The sequence below is a fragment of the Eublepharis macularius genome, chromosome 7 (assembly GCF_028583425.1).
Source record: "Eublepharis macularius isolate TG4126 chromosome 7, MPM_Emac_v1.0, whole genome shotgun sequence".
Lineage (NCBI taxonomy): Eukaryota > Metazoa > Chordata > Lepidosauria > Squamata > Eublepharidae > Eublepharis > Eublepharis macularius.
This window is the reverse complement of record NC_072796.1, coordinates 118,056,989-118,070,896: the sequence shown is the minus strand read 5'-3', so window position 1 is coordinate 118,070,896 and position 13,908 is coordinate 118,056,989.

Genomic DNA, 13,908 nt, shown 5'->3' with positions numbered 1-13,908 from the left:
ATAAATGTCCTCAGGTATGATCTACAGTTTATCCTCTCTTTTTTTAAAATGGAGATTGCAGCTTGGACTGGGTCCCTCTGGACATTAGGGACCCAATAAAGAGACACACACACACCCGCCCCGTGTGAGGGCCCGCCTTTGTGTTCCTTCAGAGCTGTTGAAGTCCACAGAAGAAGCATTCCTGAAGGTTTCATTGTTGCAAGAGGAAAAGGAAGTTGCTGCTAAATGATGTCATTTCCTCTTTAGGAAGTGAATTCTGTGAGGCAAAATTGTGTTCTAACTTTTCATGGCCACGAGTGAAGGGATATTCATATACAGAATACAGTTAAGTACTGGAATTTTTAAAAAGTTGGCGAATAACCTTTGGTAGGGGGATCAGGTTACATTCAGGGTTGTCTTCCTGTTGAGTAAATACTAAGTATGTCAAATAAGAAATATGCCCAAAGCTTCAATTGTTTGCACAAGACATTCCATGCTTCTCTGAAACAAAGGCTATATCAACTCTACCAAGTGGGTAAGAAATGTGCAATTCCATGATAGCTTTATGGCTGCCTAATTCATCTCATAAGAGAAAAAGGCACTCCCGGTGCGCGCCCGCGCGCTTACCCGGGTGCCTCCATTTGCCCTCATGCACGGAGGGGAGCGGACAGCTTTCCCGGGCATCCGGGTGCCTGTCGGGGGCTTATAGGCTTCCCCGCCTTTCCTCCTCCGTGCAGTCCTCGGGCAAGCTCGTGGAGGGAGGACGTGCGGCCGCGACTGCTCGCATCGGGCCTGCACGCCTGGCCGGCGCTGTTTGCGTCGACTCGACTGCTCCGGCTTGGGCCGGCGGGCTTTGGGGCTGCTCTGCTCGCCGGTGCTTTTGCACGGCGGCGACGGTGGGTTCCTCTGCGGGCTTCCCTTCTTGGCGGCGCCAGCGGCTAGGTTTTTTCAGTGGAGCCTTCCGGCATCGAGGCAGCATCAGGGCAGGAGCCTCCTTCGGGGCAGCGCTGCTTTTCCCAGCGGCGTTGCCTCCGGACCTCCGCCGCTGCGCCTCACCTTCTCTGGGCCTGCAGAGGCTTACGGAGTCACGATAAGTGGGGCATTTGAGGGATGGGGGAGAGGTTTCGCGTTTGTGGCGCCTGAAGGGGGTACTTTTTGGAGTCTGTTTCTGCCTGTCGCCCCCCCCATCTTTTCCCCTGGCTGATACTCTTCCAAGGGTGCTTGCTGGTTTACCCCCCCCCCTTCCTTTGGGTAGGGAGCTGGTTCCTGGCGGGGCTGGCTGTTATATAAGGGGTGGTTTCTTGATTTCTGCTGCCCTGAGTATTTAGGGGCTTTGAGGGCCTCGTTTCTCTGCAGCCTCAGTTGGTAGGCTAGGGGCAATTTAGGTTTCTGGGGCTCCTTTGGGCTTCCCTGTCAGTATGCCTTGCAAGAAGGGTGTGGGGACTAGCAAAGGCAAGCAGCCTGCTAGGCGCCCTGCTGCCAAGCGGCCATTGCCTGCGCCTTCCTCGGATGAGGAGGACGTGGAGGCTGCTAGGCAGGAGATCTTGGCCAAGTTGGCCGCTCTTGAAAATGCTGGTGGTGGCTCGTCTAGGCAAGTGGCTGGGTATCGGGCTGGCCGAGCGTCTAAAAGAGTTTCCCAGGCCACTTTTCAACGGGAGGTCCTCACACGTCTCTCTGCTTTGGAAGGCTCGGCAGGTGGCGACTCTGGTGAAGGGAGGAAGCAGCACGAAGACCGGGAGGCCATAGGGACCACTGCGCAAGTGGAGGAGGAGGAGGTCGCTGAGGTGGCTGCGATGCCTCCAATAGCAGTTGCAGTGGATCCGTCTGATCAGGAGGGTAAGTCTCCCGCACCACATGCATCACACTCTTGGCCCTGGGGGCCTATTGGTTCAGCTGCCAATCCAGTTGGTTGGGGATCCCAGTTTGTACACGCCCCGGCTGCTGGGTCGGCTATTTGGCCTGGACCCTCCTACCAGCAGCAGCCGGTTGGGATGGGCCAATTGCAGCCCTGGGGTCAACAGACCCTATCAGTGCAACAGGGGTTTTCTCCTTGTTCAGCTCCAGCCACAGCCGCGCCCTCGGCTAATGCTGTTTGCGGCGTTCAACCCTTTGGGCAACCCCAAGGCTTTTGGCCTACCTATCAAGTGGGGCCTTACTATCAACCTACTCCCCTTGGGGCTTTGCCATACAGGGCTACTCCGTTTGGGGATACAGCGCTCCCCTTGGGAGACCATTTGACACCGGCTACCAGGGATAAGATCCTGCGTGGCGAGTTTGTTGATGTCTTTACCCTTCTTTTCCGGGAGTTGGAAAAGAAGGATAAGGAGGAGATGGATGAACGCGACAAGGAGAGGCTTAAAAGACGCAAAGTTGACCGTACCTGGGCTAATTGGCTTCCTGGTATGCTGATTTATGCCGGGGTTATTGCCCGGGCTCAGCCTCAGAGGGCATCCTCCTTGTTTCAATATATTGATATTGTGTACAGGGGATATACGGACTTCGTCGGTGCTGCTTGGATGCAGTACGACGAAGAATTCCGTATGCGAGCCGCTGCCGATCCCACGCTACCTTGGGATCGGATCCACCAGCAGCTCTGGCTTCAGTTGATGGCCCCAGCCAAGCCCAATTTGGGCGATAGGGCAGATAGTGGTCATTTGTTGCAGAGACTTAGCACCCCTTCTGGTACCCACGCCTCAGCGGGGCAGTTGGTTCAGCCCCGGCTGCTTTGTTGGGAATTTGCATACCAAGGCGTGTGTGCTAGGAAGGGGTGTGGGTTCAAGCACGAGTGCCCGCGTTGCAGGGGTTCCCATTCCTTCTCTGCCTGCCCCCGCCCCAAGCCTCAGGGGGGAGGTAGGCGCCCCGGGGGTGGGTCAGCTCAGTCTGCGGCTGACAAGGGGTCCTACCCCCATAAATCTGAGAACACTGGCTAATCTTTTGCGGGGGTACCCAGATCGCGCAGCGGCGCAGTACCTGTTAGATGGTTTTACACACGGCTTCCGCATTCCCTTTCAGGGCCCTCGGGCCCCTTTCATGTCGTCAAATTTACGTTCAGTGAGCGGCATGGAAGATATTGTTAGTCATAAAATTGCCAAAGAATGTGCTGAAGGGCGGGTTTTAGGCCCTTTCGCGGCTCCTCCGGTGCCTAACTTGAGGGTGTCCCCTCTGGGTGTAGTACCTAAGAAGGCTGCGGGTGAGTATCGCTTGATACATCACCTGTCCTTTCCCAGGGGGGACTCCGTCAATGATGCCATTCCGGAGCATTTGTGTACCGTTCGGTACACGTCTTTTGACGAGGCAGTAAGGATGGTTCGGCACAATGGTCCGGGTGCGGAGATGGCGAAATGCGACATTAAGTCTGCCTTTCGTCTTCTTCCGGTTCACCCTGGGGACTTTGAGCTGTTAGGTTTTTCTTTCAATGGCCAATTTTATATGGATAGGGCACTCCCTATGGGGTGCTCGGTTTCCTGCTCGGCCTTTGAAAAATTTAGTTCCTTTTTGGAGTGGGCCTTCCGTCAGAGGCTGCGATGCCGTGACTCCGCCCACTACCTTGATGATTTTATTTTTTGTGGTCCCCGTGGAACGGGCCAATGCGCCCGGTTATTGGTGGGCTTTATGGCCTTAGCTGAAGAGCTGGGAGTCCCCCTGGCCCATGAAAAAACTGAGGGTCCAGCTCAGGTCCTTACGTACCTGGGGATTGAGATAGATACTGTGGCGCAGACTTTTCGTCTGCCATTTGCTAAGGTGGCTGATCTACGTGCGCGCTTGGTGGCGCTCTTGGGCAAGCAGAAGGCTTCTCTCCGTGAGCTGCAGCAGCTTGTGGGCCACCTGAACTTCGCATGTAAGGCCGTTGTGCCAGGACGTGCCTTTTTGAGGCGCCTGTGCGAGGCTATGTCTGGTCTTCGCCTTCCCCATCATAGGGTTAGGCTGTCGCAGGGGGTCAGGGAGGACCTCAAAGTTTGGGAGGACTTTCTCTCGTCATTTAATGGTGTTACGATGTGGCGAGAGGAGTTGCTGTTAGAGGCCGAGTTGCGGGTGGCATCGGATGCCTCTGGGGCCACGGGCTTCGGTGTCTTTTTCCGGGGTCACTGGTGCGCTGAATCCTGGCCGGCAGTTTGGCACACTGAAGGTATTACCAAGGATTTGACATTTTTGGAATTTTTTCCAATCTTGGTAGCGCTCTGGCTGTGGGGGGAGGAGCTTGCCAATCATGCGGTCCACTTTTGGTGCGACAACATGGCTGTTGTGCATGTGATCAATTCCCTCTCAGCCTGATCGCCCAGGGTCATGAGACTGGTCAGGCCATTCACGCTCCGGTGCCTTCGGCTGAACATTATGTTCAGGGCGAGACATGTCCCCGGCATTGATAATGGTGTGGCAGATGCTCTGTCTCGCCAGCAGATGGAGCGGTTTCGTCAGCTCACCCCGGGGGCCGATGCCTTGCCATCCCCGATGCCACAGGAGTTGTGGAGTCTTGGAGGGACGAAGTCCGCAGAGCCATCCGTTTAGCCATCGCCCCTAGCACAAGAAGGTCGTATGATCGTGCTGTGCGGCAGTTTGCGAGCTTCCGAATGGAGGCTGGGTTGGAGCAGAGTTGGCCCATTCCAGCAGAACATCTCATGCAATTTTGTGTTAACAGGAAGTTAGGCGGCCTGTCTGTAAAGTCCATTAGGGGGCTTTTGGCTGCCCTAGCCTTTGTTAGCAAGGCACGGGGATTTCAGGATGTGACTGGGGATTTCAGGGTGCGAAAGATGCTGGAGGGTTGGTCTCGGGAGGCTGGCTCTCAGTCTGACGCCAGGCAACCTATTTCTCCATCCATCCTTAAGGGTTTGGGTGGCACCTGGCAGTCGGTTTGCTCTTCGGACTATGAAGCCGTGCTTTTCCACGCTGCTGCGCTTACGGCCTTCTTTGGAGCCCTTAGAATTGGGGAGTTGGTGGCTCAGTCCCGCACTGATTTGTCGCATCGTGCACTGCTTGTTCAGGACGTGCAGTTTGCAGGGGATGGTGTTTCCCTACGGATTAGGGGGTCCAAAACCGATCAGCACCACAAGGGGGCATTTGTTCGGCTTGGCTCCTGCGCTGATGCTGAGTTATGCCCGGTACACGGGTTGCGTTTGTATCTCAAGAAGAGGGGCTCTGGCGAGGGTCTCCTATTTTGCCATTGTGATGAGTCCCCGCTAACTCGGTACCAGTTCTGGTCGATTACCGGAAGGGCCTTGGCCAAGTTGGGTCTCGTGGGTTTCAAGTTTGGCACCCACTCATTTAGAATAGGGGCGGCTTCCACGGCTGCTGCAATGGGCTACCCAGAAGCGGCCATTCGCAGTGTAGGGCGGTGGCGATCGGCGGCTTACCGGGGGTATGTCCGTCCTCTGCCGGCCCCGTTGTGATCTGTGGCTGATTGTCTTTTCTTCTTCAGGTGCTGTTGTTCGCCGTGGGAGGTGTCGGATCCTCATCTGCGGACACAGCATGATCTTCTGGGCTGCTCATCAAGCCAAGAGGACCCATCTGGGGTCCCAGCTTGGCCTCAGTCGTTGGGCTCAGATCGAGTGGCAGGGCCGTTGGGGCCTACGTTGGCCGGGCCTGTTGCCTCTCTTGTTTGAGGGAAGATGTGCCCCTCCTCCGCATTTTTTGTTATTACATTTAGGTGGAAATGATTTAGGTTGGATCAAGGGCAAGGCCCTCACGCTGCAGGTGCAGGCTGATTTGAAGCTTATCGCTCAGCGTTGGCCGGGGGTTCTAATAATGTGGTCTGCCATCCTCCCACGTCGTGTTTGGAGGGAGGCTTTGGATCACGAGGGAGTCGAGCGGGCGAGGCGTAAGGCCAATAAGGCCATGTTCAAGGCTTTGGGTGCCGGGCTGGGGGTTTACTTACCCCATCCCCAGATTAGGGACACGTACGCTGACCTCTACAGAGGTGACGGCGTCCACCTGTCCTTTAATGGCAATGAGATCTTTTTGACTGATTTGCGGCAAGGGTTGTGGTTGGCCCTGCAGGAGATGTGGGGCGTTAGGGCCTAAACAGAGGTTTGGCCCTAACGGTGGCAGGTTAGCTGGGGTAGGCAGAGCGGGCTGGTGAGCACCCGGTGGCACATCCTCATTGGTGGGGAATGGGGGTCTGTCTCGGATCAGCTGGCGGGCTTTATGGCTGCCAGCTGAGAGGGCAGACTGCCCTGGGACCCCTTGGAAAAGGCCTCCCCTCGGGCTTTATGGCTGGGGTGTATGGCGCTTTAAAGAGGGGAACCATTCGCCTGGCCGGCTGGGTTACAGCCATGCACTGTATGGCTCGCGCCTAGGGCAGGGGGTTGCTCGCCCATGCAGTACGAGGAGCTGGTCAGAGTGACCCCCTCGCTCGAACTGTACCGCTAGTTACACCCTTGCCGTGTTTAAGTTCCTAGTTCAAGCTTAGAGGTTATTTGGTCAATAAATGGCCCTATTTTACCCAAGCCTTGTGTCCGTCTCTTCTTTCTGAATATGGGGGCAAAAGTGAGGTGTGAGATAATTGTAACTGTTGCCAGTCATGTATGTTATGTACAGAATCATATTTCCTGTGACTCCAAGGCTGTTAGCACTTAATCAAGGTGTTCTTATAGCAATCATTTATATCTGGCTCCATCTCCTCTTGTGAGCTTGATACTTATAACTTCCTTTTTGAATTTAAGTAAGTTAATTTTGAGATTTTTTTTAAAAATCCTTTAAACTTCACCCCTACAGCAACATTAACCAGTTTAGGTCTCGTTGGATAGGTAATTGCAGTCTGCAGCCAGAGCAAATGTAAACGTTACTGTTTTCTGATGGAGAGTCACATTTCCACAAAGCACACCTGGGTCTAGAAATATCACAAAAGAAGGTTTAATATCACTGCTGGAGGTTCACTAGGTGATTTCAAATTAGGCTGGACTTGATTTAGCCTGTGGTCTATTCACTGGCACTAGATATAATAAGAGATCTACAAGCCTGAATTAAGGACACGCATTGGAATCATTTCAGTCATCAGTCATTACTGAGAATAGCTGCTGTGTATGACATCAAAACCAATAATGAATCTGATCTACTCTTAGAACATGACATGCGTTCATAAGAGTTCCTAGTAAATCTTCTTGTGTAGTTGTGTGCTTTTCCTTGCTGCAAGGAAAAGGTAAAGAAGTGCAGTTACCATGACAATGTCCCTTCTTCAACTACCATTCTGAATAATCTTCTCTCTTAAGAATTTGTGGCAGGGAGTTAACCAAGCTGATAAACATCAGATTGGAAGTTGTTAATATTAATAACTGAATTTCTTACTGGGGAGAGAATCTTACTCATAATATGGAATGCCTGTTTACATTCTGTCATAGCTATGTATTAACAGCTCCTTTAAGTGGCTGAAGTTCCTTTGGCCTAGCGTCACATTCAGGAGACATCATTGTGTTCTTTAAAGACTTGTGTCAATATGTTCACCTCAAAGCCTTAGCCAACCCACAAACCTACTTTGTCCGAAAACCAAGCCGGTTCAGCTCTTTTCAGGTATTACTGTCCATGTATACCAGAAGGCCAGGAACCCCATGTAGAACCTCTTGATATGAGTGACTACCACATTGTCTGAAAGAGCTGACATCTGGATTTTCAGTTTGGGTACATGGGGATCAAATGCTAAATGTACAGAGCGTGCATGCACATGCAAAAACTGCATTGCCCCTTCCAGATTACAGGACAGCAGTGTGTATCACAAGGATTGTAAGTACTCACTGGATTTGAGTCCAGTGGCACCTTAGAAACCAACGAAATTTTCAGGGTGTAAACTTTTGAGAGTCAACACTCCCGTCTTCAGATACCAGTATCCAGTGCTTTTTTCTTAAATCAGCACTCATGATGTTCTCTTTCTCAGCTCAAGTTCTGAAAGCCTGAGAGGTGTCAGTACTCTATAAAGAGGTCATAGAGTCATAGGGTTGGAAGGGACCTCCAGGGTCACTCCAGTCCCCTACACAATGCAGGAAATTCACAAATACCCCCCTCCCGCACACACACCCAGTGACCCTTGCTCCATGCTAAGAAGATGGAAAAACACTGTCAGGAGGATCCCTAGCCAAACTGGCTTGGGGAAAATTGCTACCAGACCCAAGGTAGTGATTGGCATTACCCTGGGCATGTAAGAAGGGTCCATGAGAACTAAGCACTGATAGAACCCTTCCTGCCCTCCCTCTTTAACAGAACGAACCCCCTGAAAAGAAGCCCTCCTGATAGTTGAAGAAGGGAGCTTTGACTCTCAAAGGGAGCCTTAACTTTTACCCTGAAAATCTTTTTGGTGTCTAAGTTGCCATTGGACTCCATTCCAGGTGTTCTACTGCAGACCAACATGGCTACCTCCCTGAAATTATCTATGTAAAAAGCAGACTCCTTGTACAATAAAGGTCGAAAAGAGATTTCCTTAGGCCAATTCGTTGCATCAAACATTTCCGAGTTAGGCATCAATTTGTTGTCCTTGCCTCTATTTGCATGTTATTTTTGTTTCCTTGAGAAAATATGAGAAGCTCTTGTAAACAAGTGATTATTATTAGTCTTGGATAATATCTCAAAAATGTACTACTGACTGATTTTGGGTAGTTTTTCTATGTTCCAGTCTAATCCCTTGAAATACTATTTGATACCCTGCTTTTTGCATCTCTTCCTAATATTCGCATGGATTATGCACCATTGGTTTCAAAACATGGTACTTGAGGGGAATGAGATGATGAGCTTCTGGCAGCAAAACCCATCTATCTTGTATTTTCCACAAGAGATGTTCAAGTTCTGTAAAGGAATCCAACATGATTTGGATAGTCAGCATAAAATTTGTCACTTATTTTACTTCTATGCTATGCTTATTCATTTGCTTCTCACTTTTGCTCTGACAAAATGAAAATACGGTTTTTGGAAATCTTTCCACATCAGCCTCAAAGAATGTGGTCTTGATGATGCTCAGTGGGTATTTCCAAAGATGCCCTAATGAAATCCATCTAATACTGAGTTGTAAAAATCAACTATAAGCAGAATACGACTTGTCAAAAACATTTTCATCTGGCAAACTGCTGCCATTTCACGCTCTCCATCATTTACAGCTAGCTTCAACTGATGATGATCACTGCAGTGCCAGAGTATTAACCTCAGCTACTTGCTCATAAGTTGGCAAGCCATGATAGCCTATTTTCCAAGCACATCAGAAGTGCCATCATATCCAAAAGACATCCAGTTTCTTAGTAGAGCATGTATTCAACACCATGCCTTTGTGAAACAAGTTGAAAATATCTCCGTACCAATATAAGCTGCTATGTTGTTTATCAGTTTTACTGTATTATTAATGTCTATTTTTGAATATGTGTGTATCGCCCATGGAGTCCATGGTAGGTCGACTCATCACACATGAAAGCCTATTTCTGATCTGTTTCTACTGTGAATAGCATGAGCTTTATTTTTTGTGGCTTATTTTTAATGTTACAGGATAGATCAATTCAAGATTATTTGATGATTAATTAAGCCTGATATAGGAAAATTCCTTTCTATTTCTTACACAATTCAAAATACCCATGTGAGGCTATCCCCTGCCCTGGCCCTGCCTTAGCTGGTTCAGCCGTAGCTTCGTCAACCAGGCTGGTCCCGGCTGGGTGACCTGGGTCTCAGGAAGAGTGTGAGGTGGGCTAATATTCCAGGCGTCCCTCATTGCTCTCTTGGATAGGCTCAGGTCTCTCTCTATTTCTCCTCCAAACTCCTTCCCCTCCACCAGCTTGTGGATGGACTTCCCTTTTATCCCTTCACCACTCCTAGTCTCCACCTCCTAGTCCCACCCCAACAACCTAGGCACTGTCCTAGCTGCTGCCAGCCTCCCCTGGCTATTTCCAACCCCCTCTAGCCTGCCTGCTGGTTAGCTGTGCTGCTGCTCTTTCTCCTCCTGCCTCTGTGCTGGGGTATGGTCTGGCTCCACCTTTGCCGCCATCAATCTGCTGCTTGTGGTGGTGCTAGCCAGTTGTCCCTGCCTCCTGCAGCAGCTCCCTCTGGCTGGGCTGTTGAACTTCCAATGGGCTAAGGCAAAGAGCTACCCTGGAGCCATGGCTGGGAAGTTGGTGATAGCTAGGACCCAGGGGCCACCGTCCAGCCTGCCTTCTGCTGCCAAGGCCTTACCTGTGCTTCCTGTACCTGTGGCTTCCTCAACATTCCTGGCCCTTGTTAGTACCTCTGTTGCCTGTCCCATCGTCACCAGGTGGGTGCTAAGGGTGGCAGGGCAGGACAAGAGGGCTGTGTGAGCCTTGTCTTTGGGCTGTGTGGCCCTGAATGGGTTCCCAAGTCCAGCCCAGGCACCAGACATAGTATAATTATCAACACTCCAATCACAATATGTGTATTTCGTATGCATCTATTGTTTGAAAGGCAAATCATTCTAATAGGTACCTACATTTATGGAAGAATAAGGGAAACACCACTCATCCCCAAAACCACTAGAATGAAATAGAAGGCCTTACAGTTACAAACAGGGATTGCTAATTTTCTCTTTGCCTCCAGAAGGCTCTGTCAGTTTCACCTCCCCTTCTAGGAGATGAAGAGGAAATAAACAAACTCTCTGAGGAGCGATCTTTGCTGGCTCTGTAGAGAGGAAAATTGACAGTGCCTTTCAATCTCTTTTAAAACTCAGCTTCCCGGCTAACACTGCGACTCTCTTCACGTGAGCAGCCTTGTGTAATTCATCTCTTGTGGTTTAGCTCTCAATCATAAAACTCCCAGGTACCCTTGCTCAGTCTAACCTACCTCACAAAGGTGTTGTAAAGCTCAAAATGTGGAGAGAACTACGAACACTACCATGAGCTTGTTGGACAGAGGATGAGATAAAATGTATAGTTACGTTTTTTTTAAATTGGTATTCATTGTGAAAGAAAGAAGCACGAAGTCATACCATTCCATGATGTGTAATGCCAGCAACAAATGGTCAAACTCTAGGAAATAGGCTTACTAAGTGCCCACTTCCAGCAAGTGATCCCCTACCACCATGCTAGCATTTCTGCCACTGACATTCATCGAAGAAGAAAGTGGGGAGGGGATGGCATGTGACTGAGAAGTGACGTAACTCTCAGGTTCATGTGCTCGTGTATGCATCTGATTGAATTCTTCGCACACATTGATTTTGGCCTATGACTTTCATTTCATTTTCTTTTTTTTTACCCTCACAATTTGTTAACTGTAATTTAATGTGCAGCACCTATTAAAAAGTGATCTCTATAGAGGTCTCATATTGTTGCGGGTTTTCACATGGGCACTAATCATGTCTTCACACGTGCCCCATTGCACAGAGCAATGGCGTGAACACACTATTGGAGTGTGCACTCTCTCTTTCTCTCTGTTTAGGGTGGCATGGGAGCGGCTCATCAGACACAAAGTGCAATCATACAGAGTCATTTAAAAAGGAATTTACTGCTAAGTCTCCTGATGGAGCTGTTAACATTTATAGATGGCAATGGATTTTGTCAGGCTTGGTAGACTAACTGTTCTGTTCTTCAAATAGCCCTTTTGAGCCACAGTGAACTTCATAATGATGATACTGTTGACTCTGCTGGGCCCTTGACCTCTTTTCCAAATGGTTTCTTTAGTACAGGTGATATTTTTGAAGCACAGCATGGGGGAGGATTGAAATTTTCCATTGGCTCCCCAAGTCTTGGAGAAATGGAAAATTAAATGGCTGAGAATAAATGAATGGTCCGCAAATGCTTTTTTTTTTTTAAATCGGTCAGCTCCTCAGTGAAGCTAAATCACTACTAGTCTATGGGAGCCCACTGAAAAATTAAACCTCTGAAAGCGTCTGTGCCTTTGCTGTACAATTCCAGTAAAAACTGAATGTTAAATGACAATTGAATAATGATTGGAAACAACTTGGTTATTAGAGAGGCTGAATGTAACTACTTAAGCATGCATGTTGCTGCCAATTGATGGAAATAAAATGTCTTGTGGTTCAGAAGGTGATGTGCAAAGCTGATATAATTTTTATGAGCCTAGATAAGTTTAGAAGCTGTTAAACAGCCCCAAACTAAACATACTGGCTAGACTGCATATATACTGTAAACCTCTGCTGTTTGTTGATGAATTTAATTTAATACACTCGTTGCATTTACTTACATACTTACTTCATTTATAGGGCCAAGCTACACATGACGAATGACACTTGAACGGCAAGTGGATTGAGTGGAGGGCAAGTGAACAGGGAGAAATACACTTGCTGTTCAAGTGTCATTTGTCATGTGTAGCTTGGCCCATAGTCTAACTTACTTGCTGACACTCAAGGTGGATTACACACTTTTAAAATAATGCAATAAAACAATATAATGCATTCAAACAATGCATCAAAACTGGTCTATAACATTGGAAAATGATGCAGTCTAAATAGTATGATGTTTAGAATAAACACTGCAATAAAGGATTATAATATTTCCAATATTGTTTATTACTTATGTAATTATGTGTACCCTACACTTTCTCCCATTTATGAATATTGGGTCAGCATACATAATAGCAAGATTCCAAAAACCACTAAAACATTTAAAACAGAGGAACCATAAAAGACCACTTGTAAAATATCCAGACTAGAGAAATAACAGGAGTCGTTTCCACATGTCCTTAAAAGGACGGCCCATTCACCGAATGCTGGCAGCTTTCCCCTTTGACTCCAGACATCTGTTTTCAAAATGGCTGCAGGCTGTTTGGCTTCCGCTTTTTTGGTGCCTTTTCTGGGACTGCACTTTCGCACAGTCCCAGAAAGAGCACCACAAAAACATAAGCCAGACAGCCTGCAATCGTTTTAAAAACAGAGATGTCTGGAGGCAAGGGGGAAAGTTTCTAGCTGCTAGTGGGCCATTCCCTTAAGGACTTGTGAAGATGGCCTAAGAATTGGCACCCCCCCCCCCTCCAAGAGTAAGCTTAAAAATTGCAAAAAAGCCCAGTTATCCTCACCAAAGGTCTACCAAGACAGCTCTGCTTTGCACAATTTCCTCAAGGCCAACAGAGAAGGTGCTGTAGCAATAATTTGCCATGAGATTTTCCTGTTGTAAATAGCACACAATCCAACAACATTTAGATGCAACCTTTTAATACTGAGTTGCTTGATGTTATTGTTGAATTTTTTAATTTAGATCGTACTCTATATTTTTATTACTATAAACTCTTCTAGGAGCTTCTTGAGTATGGATAAAAGTAATCTAAACCGATTGATCGTTTTAGAAAATGGTAACAATTGGCTTAGCTACAGGGTCAAATGCCTTATGCTTCTTAGGCTTATGACTTGTCTTATCATGCTTCTCAGGAACCATGTGTGGTTCCTAGTTCTTCTCATTGTCCAATTGGAGGCGGTTTTCTGGTCAACCAAGTAATGATATCTAAAGACATAAACAAGGATGTATCTCATACCTGTACCACTTCATATCAGTATGCTTGTATTTGGCATATTTGACTGTGAAGTAGGTTTCAAATGACCTCCACTTCCTTTTCCAAAATGTTGACCCAGGATCTGATGACATGAGTACTGTTGCTGAAAACCATTGTTTGGCCATATTCACCTTCAAAATGGTGGGGAGTGGGTGGGATGCAAGCTCGCTTTGGCAGATAGAGAAGGACCATGGTGAGTCCTTTTTCTCTTACTGCCTGTTCCACATGTCTGTCCAGGAGAAATGTGTGTCAGACAGTAAGATGAATAGCCCACTCACAGCACTTTTGTATCTGCCAAAGCATGCTGCATGAAAAGCCTCTTCTGCTCTGCATGCACACTCTGGGGTGCATTCCCCCCACAACACAAACACCATTTTGAAGGTGAATGTGATCACACATTAAACTCTACTCAACTCATGTTTTGTATCTTGTGTAATCAGACCCTCAGAAAGCTAATATAAGCACATGGAATGTCCTCACACTCTTTGTTACGGTTCTCTCATCAACAGAGAGAATCAG